The sequence below is a fragment of the Tamandua tetradactyla genome, chromosome 7 (assembly GCF_023851605.1).
Source record: "Tamandua tetradactyla isolate mTamTet1 chromosome 7, mTamTet1.pri, whole genome shotgun sequence".
NCBI classification, from domain to species: Eukaryota; Metazoa; Chordata; class Mammalia; order Pilosa; family Myrmecophagidae; genus Tamandua; species Tamandua tetradactyla.
Genome location: NC_135333.1, coordinates 74,389,066 through 74,414,993, shown reverse-complemented (window position 1 = coordinate 74,414,993; position 25,928 = coordinate 74,389,066). Strand labels below are relative to the sequence as shown.

The window sequence follows — 25,928 nt, the reverse complement described above, 5'->3', positions numbered from 1 at the left end:
TCAATAATAGGCAGAGTGCCAGAGAATTCACAAATATGTGGAGGCTCAACAACACACTCTTAAACAACCAGTGGGTCAAGGAAGAAATTACAAGAGAAATCAGTAAATATCTCAAGGCAAATGAAAATGAAAATACAACAACCAAAATTTATGGGATGCATCAAAGGCAGTGCTAAGAGGGAAATTTATTGCCCTAAATGCCTATATCAAAAAAGAAGAAAGGGCAAAAATCAAGGAATTAACTGTCCACTTGGAAAAACTAGAGAAAGAACAGCAAACTAACCCCAAAGCAAGCAAAAGGAAAGAAATAATGAAGATTAGAACAGAAATAAATGAAATTGAGAACATGAAAACAATTGAGAATATCAACAAAACCAGAAGTTGGTTCTATGAGAAAATCAATAAGATTGATGGGCCCTTAGTGAGGTTGACAAAAAGAAGAACAGAGAGGATGCAAATAAATAAAATCAGAAATGGAAGAGGAGACATAACCACTGACCCCATAGAAATAAAGGAAATAATGAGAGGATACTATGAGCAACTTATGCTAATAAATACGACAATGTAGATGAAATCGACAACTTTCTAGAAAGGCATTAACAACCAACATTGACTCGAGAAGAAATAGATGACCTCAACAAACCAATCACAAGTAAAGAAATTGAATCAGTCATTAAGAAGCTCCCCAAAAAGAAAAGTCCAGGACCAGATGGCTTCACATGTTAACTCTACCAAACACTCAAGAAAGAATTAGTACCAATCCTGCTCAAACTCTTCAAAAAAACTGAAGAGAAGGGAAAGCTACCTAATTAATTCTATGAAGCCAACACCACCCTCATATCAAAGCCAGAGAAAGATATTACAAAAAAAGAAAACTACAGACCAATCTCTCTGATGAATATAGATGCAAAAATCCTCAACAAAATTCTAGCATATCAAATCCAGCAGCACATTAAAAGAATTATACACCATGACCAAGTAGGATTCATCTCAGGTATGCAAGGATGGTTCAACATGAGAAAATCAATTAATGTAACACACAATATCAACAAATTAAAGCAGAAAAACCACATGATCATCTTGATTGATGCAGAAAAGGCATTTGACAAAATTCAACATCCTTTATGTTGAAAACACTTCAAAGGATAGGAATAGAAGGGAACTTCCTCAACATGATAAACGGAATATATGAAAAACCCACAGCTAACATCATCCTCAATGGGGAATAACTGAAAACTTTTCCTCTAAGATCAGGAACAAGACATGGATGTCCACTATCAGCACTGTTATTCAACATTGTGTTGGAAGTTCTGGCCAGAGCAATTAGACAAGAAAAAGAAATACAAGGCATCAAAATTGGAAAGGAAGAAGTAAAACTATCACTGTTTGCAGATGATATACTATATGTCGAAAACCCTGAAAAATCCACAGCAAAACTACCAGAGCTAATAAATGAGTACATCAAAGCGGCAGGTTACAAGGTCAACACTCAAAAATCTGTAGTGTTTCCATACACTAGTAATGAACAATCTGAGGGGGAAATCAAGAAAAGAATTCCATTCACAATTGCAACCAAAAGAATAAAATATTTAGGAATAAGTTTATCTAAAGAGACAAAAGACCTATATAAAGAAAACTACAACAAATTGTTAAAAGAAATCACAGAAGACCTAAATAGATGGAAGGGCATACCATGTTCATAGATTGGAAGACTAAATATAGTTAAGATGTCAATGCTACCTAAATTGATTTACAAATTCAATGCAATACCAATTAAAATCCCAACAATTTACTTTTCAGAAATAGAAAAACCAATAACCAAATTTATCTGGAAGGGCAGGGTACCCCGTATAGCTAAAAGTATCCTGAGAAGGTCTGATGCTACCTGACTTTAAGGTGTATTATGAAGCTACAGTGGTCAAAACAGCATGGTGCTGGTATAAAGATAGATATACTGACCAATGGCATCGAATAGAGTGTTCAGATATAGACCCTCTCATCTATGGACAATTGATCTTTGATAAGGCAATCAAGCCAACTCACCTGGGACAGAACAGTCTCTTCAATAAATGGTGCCTAGAGAGCTGGATATCCATATGCAAAAGAATGAAAGAGAATCTATATCTCACACCCTATACAAAAATTAACTCAAATGGATCAAAGACCTAAACATTAGATCTAAGACCATAAAACTTTTAGAAGAAAATGTAGGGAAATATCTTATAAAACTTATACTAGGAGGCAGTTTCCTAGACCTTACACCCAAAGCACAAATATTGAAGAAATAAAGAAATAAATGGGAACTCTTCAAAATTAAACACTTTTGTGCATCAAAGTACTTTGTCAAGAAAGTAAAAAGACAGCCTACTCAATGGGAGACAATATTTGGAAATGATATATCAGATAAAGGTCTAGTATCCAGAATATATAAAGAGATTGTTCAACTCAACAACAAAAAGACAGACAACCCAATTACAAAATGGGCAAAAGACTTGAATAGATACTCCTCAGAAGAGGAAATACAAAGGGTCAAAAAGCACATGAAAAGATGCTCAACTGCCCTGGCTATTAGAGAAATGCAAATCAAAACTACAATGAGATATCATCTCACACCCACCAGAATGGCCATTATCAATAAAACAGAAAACAACGAGTGCTGGAAAGGATGTGGAGAAAGAGGCACACTTATCCACTGTTGGTGGGAATGTCAAATGGTACAACCACTGTGGAAGGCAGTTTGGTGGTTCCTCAGGAAGCTAAATATAGAATTGCCATATGACCCGGCAATACCACTGTTAGGTATCTACTCAGAGGACATGTGGGCAAGGATACAAACAGACATTTGCACACCAATGTTTATAGCAGCATTATTTACAATTGCAAAGAGATGGAAACAGCCAAAATGTCCATCAACAGACGAGTGGCTAAACAAACTGTGGTATATACATATGATGGAATATTATGCAACCGTAAGACAAAATAAAGTTATGAAGTATGTAACAACATGGATGGACCTTAAGGACATTATGCTGAATGAGATTAGCCAGAAACAAAAGGACAAATACTGTATGGTCTCACTCATATGAACTGACATTAGTGAATAAATTTGGAGAATTTCACTGGTAATAGAGACCATCAGGAGATAGAAATAGGGTAAGATACTGGGTAATTAGAGCTGAAGGGATACAGATTGTGCAACAGGACTGATTGTAAAAACTCACAAATGGATAGCACAATACTACCTAACTGTAGTACAATAATGTTAGTACTGAATGAAGCTGAATGTGAGACTGATAGAGAGAGGAGGGCTTGGGCACAAATGGAATCAGAAGGAAAGATAGATGATAAAGACTGAGATGGTATAATCTAGGAATGCCTAGAGTGTACAAAATAGTGACTAAATTTACAAAATTAAAAATGTTTTTCTATGAGGAAGAACAAAGAAATATCAATACTGCAGGGTATTGAAATAGATGGTAACTCATATTTTAAAACTTTAACTATGTGTCAGACTAAAGCAAAAAATGTTTATTTATATTTTGACTAGTGCATTTCCTAATATAACTTACATGGACAGTTTAATTGAACACCATAAGTACATGGAACCTTGAGTAGGGCATGAGAGTTTGTTGGTTTGTCCAGAGTGATGCCCCAATAAATCCCAGAGTGATTTGAACAGTGAATGAAAAAGTATTTGCATAATCCCCTTCAGGGAATGATGAGAAAGGGGGAAAATGCAAATTCCCCAAATTGAATTCTTGATATTCTCACAAGCAGTGGGGACAACCAAAGCAATAGGCTGAGCCCCCAGTCTTGGGGTTTGTTCATATGAAACTTAACCCCCCAAAGGATAGGGCAAGCCTACTTAAATTTAGGCCTAAAAGTCACCCCCAAGAGGACCTCTTTTGTCACTCAGATGTGGCCTCTCTCTCCAGCCAACACAACAAGCAAACTCACTGCCCTCCTGTCTACGTGGGACATGACTCCCAGGGGTGTGGACCTTCCTGGCAACATGGGACAGAAATCCTAGAATAAGCTGAGACTCAGCATCAAGGGATTGAGAAAACCTTCTCAACCAAAAGGAGGAAGAGCGAAATGAGATGAAATAAAGTGTCAATGGCTGAGAGATTCCAAACAGAATCAAGAGGTTATCCTGGAGGTTATTCTTACATATTAAATAGATATCACCTTGTTAGTCAAGATGTAATGGAGAGGCTGGAGGGAACTGCCTGAAAATGTAGAGCTGTGTTCCAGTAGCCATGTTTCTTGAAGATGATTGTATAATGATATAGCTTTCACAATGTGACTGTGTGATTGTGAAAACCTTGTGTCTGAGGCTCCTTTTATCTACCTTATCAACAGAGGAGTAAAACATATGGAATAAAAATAAATAATAGGGGGAACAAATGTTAAAATAAATTTAGATTGAAATGCTAGTGATCATGGAAAGGGAGGGGTAAGGGGTATGGTATGTAAGAATTTTTTTATGTTGTCTTTTTATTTTTTTTTTCCGAATTGATGCAAATGTTCTAAGAAATGATCATGATGATGAATATGTAACTATGTGATGATATTGTGAATTACTGATTATATATGTAGAATGGAATGATCATAAGTTAAGAATGTTTGCGTTTGTTTTATTTTTTTTTAAAATTAAAAAATTAATAAAAATGCTTTATCTGCAAAACTGTTCTTCAAAAACGAGGGAGAGTTAATATTTGCAGATAAACATAAACAGAGAGTTCATCAACAAAAGACCTATCCTACAAAACTTGCTAAAGGGAATTCTTTAGGTTGAAAGGAAATGACAAAAGAGAGTGGATTGGAGTAATGTGAAGAAGTGAAGATCATCACTAAAGGTAACTAAAAGTATAAATGCTTCTATAAAACTTCTGGAAGAAAATGTAGGGAAGTATCATCAGAATCTTGTATGAAGCAATAATTTCTTAGATTTTACACTGGAAGCACTAGCAACAAAAGAAAAATTAGATAAATGGGACTCGTAAAAATTGAAATCTTTTGTACATCAAAGGACTTTATCATGAAAGTGAAAGGCAATCCACGTAATAGGAGAAAATATTTGGAAACCGCATGTCTGAACAGGGTTTAATATCCAGAATATATGAAGAAATCTTACAGCTCAACAATAATAATACAAACAACCAATTTAAAAATGGGCAAAAGACTTGAATAAACATTTTTTCAAAGAGGATACAAATGGCTAAAAAACCCATGAAAAGATGTTCAACATCACTAGTTATTGGGGAAATGCAAATTGAAGCCACAATGAGCTATCATTTCACACCCACTAGAATGTCTATTATTAGAAAAAAAAAAAAACCAGAAAATTACAAGTGTGGGACAGGATGTGGAGAAAACGGAAAACTCATTCCCTGCTGGTGGGAATGTGAAATGGTATAGCTGCTGTGGAAGAGAGTTTAGCAGTTCCTCAGAAAGCTAAGTATACAATTACCGTACGGCCTGGTAATCCCATTATTAAAGAACTGAAAGCAGGGACTTGAACAGATATTTGCATTCTGATGTTCACAGTACCATTAGCCACAGTTGCCAAAAAATGGAAGCAACCCAAGTTTCCATCACCTGATGAATGGATAAACAAAATGTGGCATGTACACACCATGGAATATTATTCAGCCATAGAAAGGAAGGAAGTGCAGATTCATGTGACAGCATGGATGAACATTGAAGACATCATGTAAAGTGAAACAAGCCAGACACAAAAGGACAAATACTGTATGTTCTCACTGATGTGAAATAATTAGAACAAGAAAACTCATATAATTAGAATCTAGAATATAGGTTACCAGGGGCTGGATTGGGGGTAGAGGATGGGGAGTTAATAATTAAATCATCCAGACTTTCTTTCTGGGTTGAATGTAAAGATCTGGTAATGGATTGTGGTGATGGTAGCACAACACTGTGAATGTAATTCACAGCACCGAAGTATATATGTGAACGTGGTTAAAAGGGGAAAATTCAGGTTGATTATATGCTACTAGAATAGAAATTAAAAGAAAACACAGGACTGTATGACACAGTGAACCCTATTGTAAACAATGGGCTATAGTTAATAGTATAAGTAATAAAATGTTCTATCATGAAGTTTAAGAAATGTACCACAGTAATGCAAGGTATTAATAATAGGTTGTAAATGGGAACTCTATATTTTATATATTGCATACATGATATTTCTATAAGTCTATAACTTCTCTAACAAAAATAAAAATAAAAAAATTAAAAAGTCTACCAACTTACCAAAAAAAGATATTTTTGAGACAATGGGGGAATTTGATCATGATCTGTGGTTTAGATGATATTGAGGATGTATTGATAATTTTGTTAAGTATGCTAACATCATTAAATAAAAAAATTACCTGTAAGATATATATTAAGATACTTACTTTTATTGGTGTAAAAAAATGAAATGAGGCATTTGCTTTAAAATATTCCAGAAACAGCAGTAGTGGGACAGGGAGGGATGTTCAGATTCATAAAACAAGGTTGGCAAACTGTTGATAATTGTTGAATCTGGGTAATGGGTATATGGAGTTTAAGATTCTCTTTACTTTCCTTTATGCTTGAAAATTTCATAGTAAGGTTTAAAACTGTATAGTCGATCACATCATTAAAATATGTTAGTGAGTTCCAATCCTAACTCCTTAGCTGCCAGCCCCTGCCCTTCCCACCAACTGTATCTCCTGCCTCCCTCCCCTCACTCCTAGGCTCTGGTTAAACTGACTTTCAGTCAGTTCACGGAACACCCCCTACCCCCCACCCCCCCATCCCAAGGCTTCCTCATTGGAACACACAGCTTCCTCCTGTCAGAATGTTCTTTTCCTATCCCTTCCCATGGCTGGTTCTCTCTTATCTTTTAGATCTCTGCCCCAAGGTCTCCAGCCTCCAAGAGGGCTTCACTGACCTTGCATCTCAAGTAGGACACAATAATGCTCATTAGTCTCTGTCTTAACATTTTGCTTATTTTCTTCTGAGCACTTGGGTTATGGATTCAGTTGTGTCCCCTGAAAAAGACGTTTTCAAATCCTAACCCTATGTCCTGCAAATGTGAACTACTTGTAAATGGGATCTTTGAAGGATCGTAAATATTAGTTTAGATGAGGCCAAACTGGATTAGGGTGGGCCCTAATCTGACTAGTATCCTTACAAGGAGAGGAAATGTGGACACAGAGAGACAGAGACAGACACAACTATGTGATTGAGGCAGAGACTGAGTTATGCTGCCACAAACCAAGGAGCATCATGGATTGCCAGCCACCCAATAGAAGCCAGGGGAGAGGCATGGGATCTTGGTTTCAGACTTCTAGTCTCCAAAACCATGAAACAATTTCTATTGTTAAGCCAACTGGTCTCTTGTACTTTGTTATGGCAGCCCTGGCAAACAAAGACAACTTGCCTCAATCCATAATTATTTTATGTGCTAACTCCTCCTTTGATTGTTCCTTTCCCCCATTAAAATACAAGCGCCATAAAGACTGTGGGTCTTTGTCTGGCTTGTTCACAATTGTATTACCAGCATCTAGCATAGTACCTGGCACATGGTAAGTTCTCAGGAACTAGTTGATGAATGAACAAATGATTATAGGGCTAGATAATACTGGATTTTAGTTAAATGTAAGTTTCAAATAAAGGATAATTTTTAGTATAAATAAGCTTCAAATATTGTATGGGACATACTTATAATAAAAATGATTTGACGTTTATATGACAAAATTTAACTGGGTATATTGTATTTTTGTTAAATATGACAATCCTATGTACGGAAAGTGTTTCTGAGAACTTCTGAGATATGAGGTAGGTGTGAGTGAAGAAAGTGGGCCAAGGGTCAAGACTGAGGAACCTGAGACAATCAAGAGAAGATGCCAAAGAGGGTGAGGATAATGTGGGAAATGTGGTCAGAATCCATGTGCAGCCAAGACAGGGTGGAAGGAGCTGAGCCTAGGTGTGTTAGTTTGAAGCTATATGTCCCCCAGAAAAGGCCATGTTCTTTTAATCCATTCCCATGGGTGCAGACTTATTGTAGGTAGGACCTTTCGATTAGGTTATTTCAATTGAGACGTGACCCACACCATTCAAGGTGGGTCTTAGTGCCCTTACTAGAGTCCTTTCTGAGAGGATAAAGGACACACAGAAAAGACCCAGAGAGTTCAGAGAAGTCCCAGAGAAGCTGAGAGACAAGGACACACCTACAGAGAAGCTGAGAGGAAGCCACTGAAGCCAGAAGTGGAAGCAATGAAACCCAGGAGAAAAGACCAGCAGATGTAGGCTGTGTGCTTTCCCACGTGACAGAGGTGTCCCAGAAGCCGGCAGCCTTTCCTCAGAGAAGGTATCATCCTTTTGATGTCTTAATTTAGATATTTTCAGGCCTTAGAGCTGTAAATTTGTAAGCTAATAAATCCTTATTGCAAAAGCCAACCCATTTCTTGTATATTGCATTTGGGCAGTTTTAGCAAACTGAAACACTAGACAAGAGACCAGAGCTAGGATTTCTCTAGGAAGGGCTTATGAGATTTTTTTACCCAAAGCCTCCTTTTCAACTGGCAGCTCGGAACAGTGCTGGCAGGAAATACCCTCTGGTCCTCCAGGGACTATGTCACTGGGCAACAGGGTGAGCTCCTCTTCTCAAGCCATAGCTGTTCCTCAGAAGAAACTTCCATGTAAGTTTTAATAAAAGATCTTGCTAATGTAGTATGGGGACTTTATATGTGTGTGTGTGTGAAAGTGTGAATGTGTGTGTAGAGTTGTTGGAGAGAGGAGAATTCAGTATTTCCCACTAAAAGGAGGGAAAGACACCAAGGCAAAGATGAAGTGCATAGTTCTTCCATTTTGTGAAAGAACAGATTTTTGTCATGGTACAGCCTAGAAAGGAAGTGGGCATTTGGCCCATCCAACAGGTAACGCCAAGGATGAGGGAGAAGCAGAGAAGAAAGCAGTTCAAAAATGGCCAGGAACATGGTAGTGAGCTGCTCACTCTATTGTGTGTATATATATGTGTGTGTACATGAGGGGCTGCTGTGAAGAAGGCCTGGGCAGTACTTGGGTAGGAGACAATAAATGGAGACTTAAGGTATTAGTTAAGGCACTTTAAATATACTTTATAAGTTTGGAGGTGTTTGTTTTTTTGTTTTTGCCTTCTATGAATGCTATAAATTAAGGGAGAGATATTACATTTACAGTTAAATCTAATTTTAAAGCAATAATGAATTAGTTTATCACATGTTGGATCCTTCCATTCTCAGTGATTCCAATTGAAAAGAAGAACCCAATGTCTGGCTTATGGACATTTAAACTGGGTGGGTCCCTCCTGGGTGCTCACTCAGAGATTGAGGAGGAAATTCAGCTCCTGATCTGACCTGTGAGCCTTACTCTAATTCTAGCACTCTGCAGACACCACCCTGCTTTATCACTCTGTACTCACATACTTTTCTCCTTATCTATACCAACTATCACAAACCTACACAAGCTTACAGAGCTCCTTTTGTTGGCTTTTTTTTCCCCTCCTGTCAGTGCAGCTTTCCCCCCATGTGTAACTCCCCCAAGGGCCAAAGTCCTCTGGGTGCCTCCCCAGCTTGCTCTTCACCCAGCTTGTCCTTGAGAGACACGGCTACAGGCCTTTACTGAGTGCTCAGCCGGGACAGGCCTAAGTTTCAGGGAGCCCCAAAACTCCAGTTATCTCCAGACACACATTTGGAATTTTTCTAGCTCTGTGGCGTCATCTGTTAAAGTTCAGTTTTACTTCCTTCCCGCTGGCAGGGAACGGATGAGCAAATACAAGAAAGAACAGGTCGTTTGTGTTTCTAGGCAGGGAGGCTGCCAGACCTAGTGTCTGAGTTAGGATGGAGTCACAACTTCTGCTCTGTTTCCCTTTGCCTTGGCCTGTCTCGGTCATGAGGGTCCTCAGTGTGGAGAACCCCTGAGCAACAAACACAGCAAATTCAAGGCTGACTGCCATTCACTGTGGGTCTGTAGACATCGTCTGAGCCTAACTCGCCAGTGTCGAGACTCGCCTTCAGGGGAGGTTTCTAGACCCAATTATAAGCTGAACTTTGGTAGTCTCAAGCCTCATGCCCCCTCAAGGGCAGTCTTCCCTTCTTTCTTCCCCCAACTTCAGACAGTTTAGGGTCTTCATTCCTTCTTCCCCTTTTGTCATCTTTGAGTAAGACTCGGTCTTTAATCCAATTCCCCACAAGAGAGGCTAAACTCAGAGACAAGGTCTTAGGTCATATAATTAAACAGAGGGACTAGTGGTCTCACTGTAATAGGATGTGGCAGGGAACTCAGGGAGAGGGGAACTTTGCAGAGGGAAAGGGAGGGATTTCCCAGTTGATTTCGTACTCAAGGAACTCTCTAGGGGTTTTACACAGACTAGAGCTTATAAGGATGGGGATCCAAGTTCCCACGTGGGTGGTCAGACTCTGGGCTCACACCCGGAATCCCCTCTACCCCACTGCCCTTCTCAGCCCTACCCGGGCTCTAAGGAGTGGGGGTAGCTCCATGGCCTTCAGTGCAGGCAGCAGAATCCTGGCCGCTGACGGGCGATAGTGTTCTCACATATGCCTGGTCATATCCCAATGGGAAACTGCAGAAGTTTAAAAGTGATCCAACCAGTTACATATTGTGAGCTATCCACAACCCTCTGTAGCAACAGAGAAATGAAAGAGAAACCTAAATAAACTGTAACTCTTTCTTTAAACCACACTAGGTTTTCAGTTGTTTTGTGTCCTGAGACTTCTGTGATAAAAAGTCTTGAATAAACCCAATAAACATCTCCCGGAGTTAAATGGCCTCACTAGGCGAACCACAGAGGTCTAACTGTCTGCCTGAGAACGAAGACAGGTGCTTCCTGGTGTTACCTGGTCTCGGAGCTGTCCGTGGTTTCTCCTGCACAGGTTGGGGTGGTAATGAGGAGAATTCTATACCTGAATTCTCTCCACGAAACTTAACAGGAAACTTTAAACAGGTCTTCCTGGTTTCTCACTTAGACAGGCGATTGAAAGACTGCATCTGGCAGCCTCTTCAGGTTTAGGAGTAAACTTGAAGTGAGGTTTGAGGAAGGAGAGTCACTTCCTTATTAGACCCTGCCCCCAGCTTTTTTAACTGAAGGAGGGGCTGACCTTTGCCCACATTATTTGACTCCAAAAGGAGTTCTGCACCCTTTGCCAGGATTCTCACTGCCCTTCAGGACAACTACGTGGGTGTTTTCCTGATAATTCCTTCTCTCCTTTCCATTTTCAGTTTACTTGACAAATGTTTACTGACCCACAGAATATGTTACAGGCACTTTACACATATTTAATTGCAGCAACATCCAGAAGCAGGTATTATGATTCCCATTTCACAGATGAGGAAACTGAGGCTCCTGAGAGACTGTGTATCTTGCTAGTTCCCCCCATCAGTTGGTCTGAGTTCACCACTGGCTTTACAGTATATCATGTTACTGCTCCTATGAGATTCAGGGTTATAGTCAAATGGAAAAGCTTTAAAAAATGAATCTAACTCCAAACATAGTAAAAGCCACCCCAGCTCATTTAAAAACCATTTGGGGTATAGAATTTCCCATGTAAATGAAAAAAGAAACAATCAAATATGATAGGTATGATTTTATACTCTATATAGATTCTCAACTGAACTAGATAGTTATACTTTTACTTATGATCATGAAATTATAGTCTGTGGAAATGGGAAGATGAAGGTAGGGTGAACTGTGAAAGAGGAATAAAGGGTATTTTCATAAAAGTGGGGAAGAACTGGTCATTTAAGTATTGGACAGATAGATCCATGAGAGACAAATGGCCAGAATTTATGGAGAAATTACTTCTTTGGGGTCTGAGGTTGAATTTTATCGGCAAATTGTTTATTAACATAATATGCACCAGTCTAGGTAACTTAGGAGGTATGAAAGCAATATTAAGAATGGCTTTTATTTTTAAGAAACATTATCTCTTTGAGAAGACAAGATATATTCGTTTAAAACAATTCAAAAGTAGAGAAATGCATGTAATCAATAGCTAAATCACACAGTATGGAATGCAATTGTTATAGGTGCTCAGAACGACATAACTAAGTGACACTAGTTGTAAAAACTATTCAGAATCCCGACAGGTCTTGACAAGGCCAATATGAACACACAAGGAAGAGGTGCTCGCCGCAAGGAGGCACGCTCGCCAAGGATAGGGACTATCTGTGTCACATTCAACTTTGTAGCTCCCACACCTAACCATGTGACAAGTAAAAGGGGCTCAATATATGTTATTTTTTAATTTGTCAGATCTATGTATCCTTTTCCCTCTTTCTTTTTGTGCTCTTTAAATTATCCTTAGTGGTACTCTTTAATTCTATGCTCTCCTCCAGACCTCCCTCTTCTTTTTTTTCAGCTGGCAGGATTCCTTTTGGTATTTCTTGTAGGGCCGGTCTCTTGTTGACAAATTCTTTCAGGACTTGTTTGTCTGTGAAAACTTAAATCTCTCTCTCAATTTTGAAGGACAATTTGGCTGGGTACAGAATTCTTGGCTGGAAGTCTTTCTCTTTCAGGATCTTGAAAATGTCATACCACTGCCTTCTCACCTCCAGGATGCTAACTGAGTAGTCTGAACTCAGGCTTATTTGATTTCCCTTGTATGTAATAGATTGTTTTTCTCTTGCCGCTTTCAAGATTTTCTGCTTCTTTTCATCATTTGACAGACTGATTAGAATGTGCCTTGGGGAAGGCCTATTTGAATTTATTCTGGTTGGAGTTCTGCTCTATGTCCTTGATGAGGGTTGGGACGTTCCCCCCCCCCCCCCATTATATCCTCAACTAATCTTCCTAGCCCTTTACTCTTCTCTTCTCCTTCTGGGACACCAGTGATTCTTATATTTGTGCACTTTGTTTTGTCAATCAGTTCCCTGAGTTCCCATTCAATTTTTTCCATCTTTTTTGCCATTTGCTGTTTTGAGTCTTTGAAGTCAGATATCTTGTCCTCTATATCACTTATTCTTTCTTCTGTCTCTTCAAATCTGGTGTTGTGTGCCTCTAGTGTGTTTTTTTATTTGGTCAATATATTCTTTAATCTCTGTGATATCTGCTATTTTTCTATTTATTCTTTAAAATTCCACTTTCTGCTCTTCTACTGTCTTCTTGATCTCCTTTATGTCACTTGCCATCCCACTTATTTTATTAAGTAGAGTTGTATGAATATCTTTGATAGGTTGTTCCAATGTCTGTGTCTCCTCTGGTGTTTTAATTTGGTCATTAGGCAGGGCTATGTCTGTCTGCATTGTGATATGTTTAATGATCTTCTGCTGTCTTCATGGCATGTAAATATCTTGATTGACTTACTTGGGGAGTTGATTTCTTTCAGGGCTGCTGCATGCAGTGCAGAAGGCCCTCTCAAGTCAGCTGCACTCCCGAATCACTACCTCAGTCACCCTCCTGTCCCCTCGCCAAACTTTCTGTGGAGCAGAGCTGATCTCAAGCCACTCTACTGGCTATCTTCCCGGAATTCTCAATATGTGTTATGTATTAAAAAACAAAACAACAAAAAACTCTCTTCCTGATTCTGAAAATACATACTGTGGTAGAAAAATTAGGAGACATAAAACAGCATACATAAGAAAATAAAGACCACCACAATCCAGTCATTCAATACTGTGACAATACTGTGAAAATACTCTGGTGTATTTCCTTCTTTCTATGAGAATAATAGCTTTTAAAAGACACTCTTTCAGGTGTCTGCCAGGCCCACTGTCTTTTCTCTGTGCCTTTCACCAGTAATGCACTCACAGGATTGTACATCTGCAGCCAGGGGGGCAAAACCTCTGTCCTCTTGGCCACATCTCATTGGACAAGAAGTGGACAACCCATCCAAGATGGGCCAATTAAATTCTCTATGCCAGAAATTTTAAATAGTGTCACAGAGAGTCTGAAGTATTTCAACTGGGAGGTCACGTTTGGGTTTCAAGAAGAAGAGGAGAAAGAGCTCATCAGTAGAGAGAGTGACAAAGAATTAATCAAAGAAAGACTTGAGGGAAAGGTATCCTAGAAGGATCAGGAGAGTGCCGTCCTGGTTCCTGAGAGCTCCCCATCTGCCACCCTGTGGTCTGGGAGATGCCATTGCATTTTTGTGCTAAGCTGGATCCAACCAGATGGATCCTTAACAAATACAACACACAGGGTGTTTCATGATTAAGATGCTATTATAATTTTGAAACTGGCTTTTTCCATTTAGCATATTGTAAATATATCTCAATGCCAATAACCTTCTTTTGTAAATATAGCTTTTTTTTTTTTTTTTGGCATGGGGAGGCACCAGGAATTGAACCCAGGTTTCTGTCATGGCAGGTGGGAACTCTGCCACTGAGCCACCTTTGCACTGACCTGTAAATATAGCTTTTTTTTTTTTTTTTTTAATAATTAAGTGAATTGAAACATTAGAATTATTCAACTGGGCAACTATTTTTAGATGTTTCATTTGTTTGCAAGTTTTCACTGTTTTAATTAATGTTGCTTGGTATAGCTTTGTTATCTTTGTCCACATTTTATACTGTTTCCTGAAGAATGATTCCCAGGAGTGGAATTATTGGATATGGTTATTTTGTTATATTTATTTCCAACTTGCTTATTTGGAAAAAGGAGCAGCAGAAGAGCGTCATTTGTTATGATGTATACATGTGAGGAAATCCTCTAACTTGTGGTTAGAATGTTTGGGTGAGGATAATATAGTAGAAGAAATTTAAGTGTTGATGTTGGGGATATCCTAAGACTGGCCTATCAGAGGGATTGAAGATGCTCTTATTATAGCAGCATATAATTGTGACGAGATTTAAATTACCGCAACTTCTGCTGAAGACTTCTACCAATAAACCAACAGCATGACATACTTGATGTTAATGTCATTTCTTAAGTCAGAGGAAGCAATGATAAATTGACCGCGTATCACTTGAATCTGAGTGACAAAGAGGAACTGATTAGTCTAGAAGAAGGAATGGGCACCTTGGGAGGAAGAATTAATGCTCATCTTAATGGAGCGTTTGTGATAATTAATTTTGGGGCCTAGCTGGCATCAACTTTTAGAGAACAGATCATATGCTTTTATGAACAGGCTCCAAAGAGGCATAACAATGATAGCTATCATTTTACTGAGTTTCTCCCAGTTTAGGAAGTCACCTATGTATTTGGTACTTAATATTGAATCCATCTTACAGATAAGAAAACTGAAGAACAGAGGAGCTAAAGAAATGTGCTTCAGGTAACAGAACCATATGTAGCAAAGCTGAGATTTAAACCTGGGCAGTCACTGTTTGAAGCCCATGCCCCTAATCATTACACCTAGCCACCTTCTCAGTGAGGTTTAGGTATATATGATTGTTGGTGCTTTTCATGTTTCCTTTTCTGGATTCACTTTTATTGCACTTTGACTTTGGAATATGTGAAAACTGGCAGATTTTGAAATGGTCAAAAGAAATTACTGAATATCCTTTCGATGGACTCCTGGAGCTGTTAGGGATTATCTGATTTTATAGGGCTGTGCACCTTTGTTTGTCTTTAATTAAGCTGTTTTACAACTCTTTTGAGATAGAATTAAGAGGGAAAAAATTGATAGTAAAGTAAATAACTCCTGCCCATTAAAATACAAATTGTCTCCTGAGGAATGCAATTGTTTATTGTCCTGAAGATATTGACTGGTTTTTCCAGTTTTTTCTCTATTTGTAAATTCACTTCAGCACTCCTTATCTGACTCTAAATGTGTGGTAGTTTGAACTCTCCTTTAAACTGGTTAAAATATCTTACTGCTTCCACAGTTAATGAGTCAAATGAAATCTTTGATACAACTTTTATAACACATGAGAGACATGAAAGTTATCTTTAAATTATTTGGCACTCATGTCGCCTTCAGTTTCTTCTTTGATTGTATTCCTAATGATGGGTGTGATTTGGATGGAAATCTCAGGATTTCGTTGCTTTTAATCAATGACTTTTCAGTCAATTGATGGATATTACAGGGTATGATATGGCATAGTGATTAAGAGTTCAGGCTCTGGGGACAGTCTTGGGGTTGAATCCTGGTTCGGTCATTTACTTGTTGAGGAATAGGAGGGAGCAATCTGGAGAAGAGCAGCGGAGAAGAGCAGGGGAGAGGCTGAATGAAATCCATGAGGCTAAAAGGAAGTTCTTGGATGAGCTCCCACTTGAAAAGCACAAATATGTAAAGGGCCCAAAGGCTGCAAATATGAGAGTCAAACAATCTCTGAAATAAGTGTTGGTTTTTCTTGACGCTTGACCTCTTGAGCTGAGATACTTGAAAATGTTAAAGGGCTTTTCCAGGTGTATTCACAACAACAGGAGGTGGAGAAAAAAACAGAACTGCACCAATCCAATAGGGCTTCCATCATCCTACCAAGGAAAATAGTTTCTCAGTTGGGAATGAATTAGAGATGTTGAAGCTTTGGACAACTGCAGAGACAGCAGAGGTATTTTTAGATCCAAGGCTGCCACTGAGCAATGCTCCAGGACTAGAGATGAGTTCACAGTTTCCAGGGAGAAGCAGGTCTCAAGAAAAGCCTACACTGGGTAATTAAATGGATGATTTATGAATCGTTAGAATGGAGAGTTTCATATATTCACCAATCCCATCTCCCACAGATCAGGGGAGTGTGTTTGACAAAGCCCATATTCACGCCAGGAAGGCTTTCAACGGAGACCCCAGGAGATGCATGCGAGCAGATTGGAGAGTTGCCAGTTGGTATTACTGAAAACTTTCTGGGATTGTTTCTCATTTATACTAAAATGTGTGTTGATGGACTGAGGGACATGACCTACCTTGATTATTTTCTTTTCTATCTCCTTTCTTCCTTTTGTGTGTGAACTTGGGTAAACTGTTCTACTACTCTGGCCCTCAATATCATGTGAAAAATGCCTCAATTTCTCTTTATAACTAAAAGATTAATTGGTTCATGTACACATGAAAGGATATAATTTTCCTCTAGGCTCCTCCTTGATTCTGTTGGACAGTTTTGATGATTGGTTTAAATACTGACATGTTTATAAATGATGTAAAGAGGAGGGAGAGTATATGGTTGAGAGTTCAGGCCTGGGTGTGCACTTCGGGTCTGTCACCTCCTAATCGGTCTTGAACAAGTTTCTTACCTTCACTAGCCTTGATTTCCTATTCTGTTAAATAAAATCAATAATAATAATATGACTTCATGTAAGGAAGAAATGATTTTATAAGATGCTACATGGAAAACACTTAAGGTGGCTGGCACAAATCAATGTTCCAATAACTGTTAGCTGTTATTATGTTATCATTATATAATTGCAAAGCTCAGAAAAGTAGCGTAAGCTATATTGTGTTTTAAAATGACTATAACATGAAACCATGAGCTAAAACCTAGAATTCAGCGGTGTTCAATATACTGTCCAACAGTTAGAATTAAATGTTCAAGTGCATGTGGATAGAATGAGAGAGACCTGGCTTAAGGGCAGTTCATGCCAAAAAAGTTATAGAGGTTTTAGTGACTGCCAGCTCAGTTTGAATCATCAGTGTGGTGTGGCTTCCAAAAAAAAAAAAAGCCAATGGAATCTTAAGCTGAGTTCCTGGAAACACAAAGGAAGTTATAGCACCACTGTATTCTCACTCAGGTGTGACAGACTATGCTGCCGAGCTTTGCTCAGTTATGCTGTTGCAGTTCTCTCTAAAGAACTGTGTTCAAATCCCAATTTGGCCATTAGACTAGCTCTATAGACTTGGACAAATTTTATACCCTCTCTGTGCCTTTGCTTTCTCATCTATAGCATGGGAATAACAAAAAAGGTTTCTATCTCATATGGCTGTTATGCAGATTAAATGGGATATGAATGTAAACATATAAAGTGCTTCCAAAGGTGCCTGGCTCATAACAATTGCTTGAGAAGCGTTACTATTGTTGGTGGTGGTATCATCGCTCTAGGAAGGACATTGTCAGTGTCCTCAAGGGGCGTGGTTAGAATGTTCCTGGGTGTCACACCAGCACAACAGGCAAAATATCGAAGGAGCTCCACTTCTTCAGTTCCCACCACCTCTGCCCCAGACACACACACACCACTCCCCTGATATGGGAAAAGGGCTTCACACTCTGAAGCTCTTGTGCAAGTTGGAATGCTTGACCACAGAGTCTTTTTGGTCAGTCACTGGACTTCAGAGATCATTTAGTCCAGAGTCCTTGTTTTAGAAGTTAAGAACCAAGGTCCTGAGGCTCATGTACTGCACTCTCTCCACTTACCTCTTGCCTCCTTCTCCACATCTGCTTCTTGAAGGTTTTCAAATGCTAACTCAAATCCCACCTCTTTTTTGAAGGCTTTCCGGATCCCCCAAACTGAATTGGTCTAGTGTTTCCCTAATCACCACAAGGACAAGTTTTGAACATGATGGTACTTACCAGTTTTCTCTGTATTAGAGTCCATTATCTATCTCTCTGGTTTCTCCATGTTTGCCTGAAGAGCAAGAAGATAATTTATTCCCTTAGGATTCCACTTAGCACTTGCGTGGTGCTTTGCTTAGGGAATTGGAATTAAGGTTGTACAAGGTGGGCTGTTTATCTGGAGGAGAGAAGATTTAGGGAGAATGGAACTGCCTCTCCTGTGGAGGAGGGATTAGATTTAGGTAACTCCAAAGAGCAGAATGAGGACCAAGGGCTAGAAGTCACTGGGGTCAGATTTGACCTGCTGTAATGAAAGAACCCTCCTCAAGGACAGTCATTTAATGAGACAGGTGCCTCATGAGAAGCAAGTTCCCATTATGATGGTATTCAATTACAGTGTCCAGGTATGGTGACCATTGTCAAGGATGTGCCCCTGAACTTTTCTAATAACTTATTGGCTATAACATCACTAAATATCTTGGCAACATTTTAAGGTTCACATGTGCTTGCAGATGTGGCAGGAGATGCCCTGGCTGCACAGTGCTCTATAGGTGTGGAAAAGGGGCTCAGCCCTGCCCAAATTGAACTGGGTCTCTCTCTCAGTTTCATTCTTGGCTAGTCGAGTGTGCAACAGAAGCTGTCCCTCTAGTTCCATTATGATTGCAGATCCCTTCTCTTTCTGTCCCTCTAGTTCCATTATGATTGCAGATCCCTTCTCTCACCCTGTCATCCCCTGTTCACTGCTGTCCTGTGCACCCAAAAGGTCAATTTCACACTGAATTTTACTAACAAGAAAAATCCTGGGCTTCATCTAAAAGCATTTGGGGTGTCTTGCAGTTATATTCTGAAACCTCTTTGCCTAGCTTCAGTTTAAAGCATTATTCAATCCTTATCAAGAAATTCCACAAAGCGCTCTGTGTAGTCCCCATATCTATCTCTTCTGGGCTCCTCTCTTAGCCTTGGAACTACAGTTCTGATATTTCTTATGGCTATTCTGTTTTATTCTCAAATAACCGATCTAGCGACTCTTTTTTTCATTTGGGTCCTGGGTATATTCCTATGAACATCTGTTTTCACAGCCGTCTTACCAACATTTCATTAACCTCCTGGCATTGCTCTTAGGATTCCATTTTTTCTGGATTTTGAGGCTTCTTTCCAGGGCTCCTCCTCTGCCTCTGCATACTGAGGTATTATGGTGACTTCACTCTGTCCCCCGCCCCAAGATCTACCTACTTTTCTTTATAACACAGCGTCCCTTGCCACCCTTGGACCATCTGGTCTCGCTACCATCTGGCCTTGTGCTGACGATTCTCACTCAGGGAGGGCCATAGATCAGCTGCCACACACCAGCCTGACATACTTAGCTCCCGAAGCATCTTCCCTGACAGCAACACAGTCTGGGCAACACCAAACTTAAGAGTGAGTTCTATTTCAGAGTTTCCAATGTAAGGGCCTTGCTTAGAACTCACATTTTCCACTTTTAACAAAGGTCCTTATGGTGGTTAGCTTTGCCAAGCTGATCCAGGAGAAGCCATTTAACTGCAGTATTAAGTTGAAGCACCAGAACCACAGAATTTTAGGAGTAATAGTAGTTTAGAGCACAATCACAGGGTAGAACAGTGTTTCTATGGGAAAATATTTTCTGAGTTCCAACTTGGAATGCTGGGAATACATTCCTTTAACTGTTTGCAGTGAGATATAGCAACCCCCTCCCCCATTTAAAAGAAAAAAAAACTGTACAATTTATTGAAGGATTACTACACACCAGGCAGTGTAAGTTCATATCATGCATTATCTTGCTTCATCCTCACATCAGTACTGTAACGTAGGCAGTGATATCACATACATTTTATGGATGAGGAGTGCAGGCTAAAAACATTGCTTGCAATGAGCTTGCAATGACAATGACTCAGAGATGGAGCAGTAGAGGGAATAAAGATCAAGGCAGGTCTGGGAAATGTGGAGACAGGTGGCAGTGGGACATGGCACGGGCAGCTAGGCCAGGTATAGGAAATTTTTAGATATTATATATTTTCTTCCTTTATAGCCTGTCTTCAGCTTTTTTCAGTTCTTGAAACAAAAGAAAATAGCCATTGTCTGCCAATGAGAAATGCTGGGGGTTTAGGTCCCAAGGACGTCACTCACCTCACCCCATCAATTTTCTATTTCCTCTCCATTCTCCTCTCATTTCCCCCCTCCCTTGAATGAGGCAAGGAGAGTGGGAGAACAGCTAAGAGTTGTTGCTGTCAGAACAAAAAGCAACAGGATGTTTTTAGTCATGGAAGTGGTCAAGGATGGTGTGATGGCCCATCAGCAACCCCAGTTTTTCAGCCTTCCCTTTCTTTGTGCTCTTTGCCACATGACTTGTCAGTGCCTTCCCGCCTATCTAGAGAGACCTTCTCTGTTCTTTTTTTTTTTTTTTTTTTAAGGTTTTTAAAATATTTATTTTTTTAAGTTAGTTGTGCAATATAGAAAACTGAAAAGCACAAGCAAAGAACACAAAAGCCATCCAGAATCATAAGCAGTTTACAGTTTGACATATCCTTCTAGGTCTTTTATGTGCATACATTTTTATGTGGTTGAGATCACACAGAAAGTATCATGCTTTTTCATGAATATTTACCAATTCAAAGTCCCAAAGCCATGAGTACTGTGGTAAACAAGAATACATGACACCAACTCAATCGGGGGAAAAAACACATTCCTGCCTCTCTTGAAAACAAGAATTTTGTAAAAGACAAAATGGTAACAGGCCTCTATAGATACTGGCAGCTACAAATACTGTATTCCTTTAATGCTCAATTTAAAACTAGACATAAAGCAAGAGTACAAAAACTATAGTGCATCTAAGAGAATCATTGTCAGTTCTATATCAAAATAATAGCAAAGTATGTTTCCATTGATTTATTTAACAATATTTTTCTATGGTACAGCCAAGAGATGCGCACATATAACGGTTCAATGCCGGGCCCATGCACTTCCCACCCACCCCCCCAAAAAATTCAACAATAATGCTGCAATAACAGGATATTCACATGGAAAAAGAATGAAATGTGACCCCCACTGCTCAGCAAACAAAAAAAGAGAAAATATGAATACATTTACATACATCCCTCTCCCTACACTTCCTTCTGTCCCACTGCAGCCACCCTAATGAACAAGTCCTGATGCACATTGCTCAGAGGTGGTTTAACAACTCTATGCCAAAGATGCTTCTATTCTATTAATAAAATGATATTTATAAATCCGTTAATTCACTAGTCTACTATTTATCATACATTGTCACCTCAAGATATCTAAAATGCTTAAATGTGAAATAAAGAATCTTATCCGCAGTAAACACAAGTATTTTACAGAAAATGCACATAGAGCTATGGTTATAACCTAAAACTGTCTTCTTGATACAGAGACACTAGCAAAGAGCCCGTCCCTTTGCCCTTCCTCTTCCTTCTCTTTCTCCATGTCAGTGACCAAGCACAGAACTGCATGCGGCTCCAAGGGGTGGACGAACGAAGTTCACGCCCAGGAGACAGTCCTTCCTGAACTAACACAAGAGCATCTCTATAGGAACTGTCATTCTACCTCTATTTCTAATGTATTTTGGACACTAAGTCTTTGACTTTAATACACAGTAAAAACTAAAATGCCTATATAGAACAATGGTCAGACAATCTGAATTTGTCTAACAACTCACATGCAAAGAACTCCTCCCTCTGCACTTCCTTCCCTGCCCTCACTACCACCCCCTCAGCATATTGCTCCAAGACATCTAGTTTAACAATACCATTCCTGTTTATTACTAGAAAAAAATAAAATAGCATTTTACACACTCTACCTTTAGCATATGTTGTATAAACCTAAGCATCTAGAAAGACTAGATATTTCAAATAAGAACTTAAATTTGTCCACAATACACACAGTAGCATTGAATAAACCACACACATATTAACAAAGTATGTAATCTGAAAGTGTCTTCCAAATAGGAACATTCTGGCCTAGAATCCTTTCCCCAGTGGCTACATCTGCAATGCTTAGAGGGTATTTTAACAATTTTGCTTCCACAAGTAAAATTCCATCATTTTGAGAACAAAGTCTTCCCTATAAATTTTAACACAAAAATGTATTAGTTTGCTAACTACTTCAGTCATACTCTAGCAACTTCTTTAACATCTAGAAAGACGAAATGATAAAAAATTAGGACTCATTTATCCACTATATACACAGTAAAGTAAAACAATGCACAGAACATATAGGATGACGGTTTATCATCTTGCCCAGCTATAGATTTACTAGCATGGAGCCCTTGACACTTCCTGCTCCCTCCTCCCTGAAACAGCACAGAATATGTACTGCTCTGGAGATGATTTGACCATTTCCAAAAGATATTTCATATGAATTTTAACAAAACATTATCTACAAAATGAGTTATTTTACTACTTCTACTTTTACCATACTTTGTGCACTTCTAAACATCTAGAAAGACTAGATGTTTCAAATAAGGACTTAAATTTGTCCACTATATACACAGTAGTGTTGAATAAACTACACACATGTAACAATGGTTATATGTGAAAGTGTCTTCTGAATGGAAACAGTCTGATCTAGAGTCTTCCGTTTCTTCCATTTCCTTCTCTCTACCACAAGCCCAGTGGATGAGTTACAGGCATGGGTGTCACTTAGATGTGGTTTTACAATTTCATTTCCAAAAGTCAGTTTCAGAAGACAGCCTTTCTATGAATTTTAACACAAAGTGTACAAAATGTGTTAGTTTACTAACTCTACTTTTGTCATACATTGGCAACCTCTTTAATATCTAGCGACTAGATATTATAAAATTAGAACCCATTTGTCCAGTATATATACAATATATACAATACAGCAAAGTTAAATGAATTCACATAACATACAAGGCAATGGATGATCAGAAATTTTCTAATACACACTAGCAAAGCACCTTTTGCCATTTCTTCCCTCCTGCCTCCTTCAAACCAATGAACAAGCACAAGAGTACAATGTTCAGAGGTAGTTTAATAATTTCATTCCCAAATATAACATTTTCCATCAATGTTTAAAGGCTATTTATAGTGTTAAACCTACTGTCTCTGTTTTTAAACACATCAAGCACTCCTAAACATTTAGCAAGACTAGATACTTAAAATAAGAACTTACTTGTCCACTGCATACATGGTATTGTTAAAAACAAAAAACTGCACACACATAACAATGTTTATAATGAGGTATCTCCTGAACGTGACCATCTTGGCCTCAAACCATTCTCTCCTCATTTCTCTCCACCACCAGTTCAGCAGACAAGTACAGGCAAATGTAATGCTGAGAGGTGGTTGAATAAATTCATATCCAAAAGTTATTTACAGAAGACAAGCTTTGCAACAAATTTCAACACTAGGTATGCAAAACATGCTAACTTTACTAACTCTACTTTGTCATGCAGCCTCTTCAACCTTGAAAGATGAGATGTTGCAAAATTAGGGCTCATTTGTCCAATGTATACACTATATATACAGCCAAACAAAATGCACAGAACATACAAAGTTTGAACACACTAGCATATTACCTTTTGCAATTGCTTCCCTCCTACCTCCTCCAAACCACTGACCTAGTATATAGACAGTAGTATGCTGCTCACAGAGATGATTTAACAATCCCATTTCTAAAAGACACTGTACTGTGTCTTATGAATGTGAGCAAAATGATATTTACAAAGTAATATTTTACTGCTTCTACTTTTAACATACATCGGGCACTTCTAAACATCTAGACAAACTAGATGTTTCAAATAAGGACTTAGTTTGTCCACTATATACAGAGCAGTCCTGAATAAACTGCATACATATAACACTACTTAATCTGTAAGTGACATCTAAACAAGAACATTCTGGTTTACAACGCTTCCTTTTTATCCCTCCTCCACCAACCCTGGGGGCTACAATGCTCAAAATTTCACAAGACAATCTTTCCTAGGAATTTTAACACAAAATAAACAAGATATATTAGCTTACTAACAATATTTGTCATACACTGGCAACTGCTTTCATATCTAGAACACCAGTAAATTAGAACATGTTCATCCATTATATACACTATATATACAGCAAAGTAAAACCAAATGCACAAACATAGGGATAATGGTTAATCTTGCCTCTTAAAAACACACTGGCATACAGCCCTGTGCACTTCCTTCTCCCTCCACCCCCAAACCAGTACACAAAATGTATACCACTGAAAGAGGTGATCAGGCTGTTCCAAAAAATCCCACAATATTTCATATGACTTTTAAGAAAAAATATGACAAAATGTGTTTTACTATCTCTACTTAACATATGTTAGGCACTTCAGAACATCTAGGAAGAAGAGATACTTCAAAAAGTACTTGGCGTTTTCAATTATATACAGAGTAATGAGGAATAAAATGCACACACAATCATTATAAGAGGGAAATATCTTCTAAATATGACCAGTCTGGCACAGAACCTTCTGCTCTTCCTTAGCCTTCTGCTCCATGTCCTCTAGCCCACAGAACAAGCGTGGATCTGTGTCGCTCCCGGTGTCGCTTCCAGAGGCTGCCTAAATTCCATTTCAAAGTCATTTCCTGAAGACATTTCTTTTTTTTTTTTCTCTCCTAACAAATGGGTATTACAAGATGCATGATTTTCTAACTCTACTTTATCATACGTCGGCAACCTCTTTACATCTAGGAAACCTAGATGTGCCAAAAGTTTTCCTTAAAAAGGTTGGGGGGAAATTGAGAGCAGCTTTTTCATATTATATACACAGGCCTTCCATAAATGGCCAGTAAATCTTCCTGAAGGGTGGTGGGCACTTCTCACTAGACAAATGTAGCGCGTTATTCTACCAATTTATTTTTCTCTTCTTTTCCGTCAAATAAGGTCTGGTAGAAGGAAGACTAACAGCCCGATGGCCGGTTAGCCATTCCACCCGTTGGTGTCCAGGGCTCCGCTCACCTTCCGGGCCCATTAAGGCCTTTGTCGGTCGTTGCTGGGAACGGGCAGCCACACCAGGTCCTGGATCTGCACCGCTCCAAAGCCTTAAGAAATGGCCGAGCTTGAGTTCACGCAGACCGGCCTTCTGGGCCCTCGAGTCCATTAACGGCCCTCCACGCGCTCGGGAAGCCGTCAGTCCTTCTTCTTTCCGGCCCACGTCCGTCACCCAGCAGGGTCGGGTAGGGAGACCCGGCGGACGGCGGGGTCCAGCCTCGTAGAGGCCGTCGTGGCGCCGTCATCAGGATATCGTGGGGGAGGGGAAGCAGGGTTCACCGCGGCCTCAGGGCCCGCACCGGGCCAGGGGGCAGTAGTCACGGCGAGGACTCTGGGTCTCTGCAGGGCAGGGACCACAAGCCGTCCCCGGGGCCGGCGGGGACTGAGAGCCCGAAAGGCCAGGAAAGCGCAGGCCTCACGCCGCTTTTCACCGCGCTCTGCCGGAACTCACCTTCTCTGTTCTTGACTGGCTCAGCCATGTGACTTGCTTTGGCCATC

At 39.4% G+C, this 25,928-nt stretch overlaps 1 protein-coding gene across 4 annotated transcripts in view; it reads right to left on the bottom strand.

Moving 5' to 3' along the window:
• Nucleotides 1-25,630, bottom strand: part of BCL2L14 (BCL2 like 14) — a 67,352-nt gene extending 41,722 nt beyond the window's left edge. Inside the window, exons 1-2 of one of the 4 annotated variants that reach the window (XM_077170081.1) lie at nt 25,398-25,630; nt 18,433-18,487 (exon numbers count right to left, since the gene is read on the bottom strand). The gene's annotated coding sequence lies outside the window, so the exon portion shown is untranslated. Of the gene's footprint in view, nt 1-10,955; nt 11,072-18,432; nt 18,488-19,774; nt 19,820-19,883; nt 20,034-25,397 lie in introns of those variants that run through there. The other 3 variants (XM_077170080.1, XM_077170082.1, XM_077170083.1) reach the window with 3 other exon arrangements.
• Nucleotides 25,631-25,928: the final 298 nt, after the last annotated feature.